Here is a 481-nt window from a genome sequence, read left to right on the forward strand (position 1 = left end):
ATTGTAAAAATGAAAGATCTAATTTCCTGTGTGCGGTTTTGAGCCGTTGAATTTATGCCGGTATAGCTCAGTGGTAGAGCATTTGACTGCAGCTTAAGAGGTCTCCAGTTCAAATCTGGGTGCCCCCTTTGGAACTGGTAGCTTTAGGTTAACTAAAGCCTTTTTTTAAAGTGAAGATGTTGTTGTTGTTCTTCGATATTGTCAAACTGAAGGATCTAATTTCCTGTGTGCTGTTTTGAGCTGCTTCTTCTGTGGGAGTATAGCTCAGTGGAAGAGCATCTGACTGCAGCTCAAGAGGTCCCCAGTTCAAATCTGGTTGCCCCCTTTGTACTTGTCAGCTTTAGGTTAACCGAAGCCTTTATTTTGACGTGAAGATGTTGCTGTTTGATATTGTCAAAATGAAGGATCTAATTTCCTGTGTACGCTTTTGAGCTAGTGTTTTTGTGGGGGTATAGCTCAGTGGTAGAGCATTTGACTGCAG

Source organism: Sinocyclocheilus rhinocerous, unplaced genomic scaffold (genome assembly GCF_001515625.1).
Source record: "Sinocyclocheilus rhinocerous isolate Xijiao unplaced genomic scaffold, SAMN03320098_v1.1 scaffold40222, whole genome shotgun sequence".
Taxonomy (NCBI): domain Eukaryota; kingdom Metazoa; phylum Chordata; class Actinopteri; order Cypriniformes; family Cyprinidae; genus Sinocyclocheilus; species Sinocyclocheilus rhinocerous.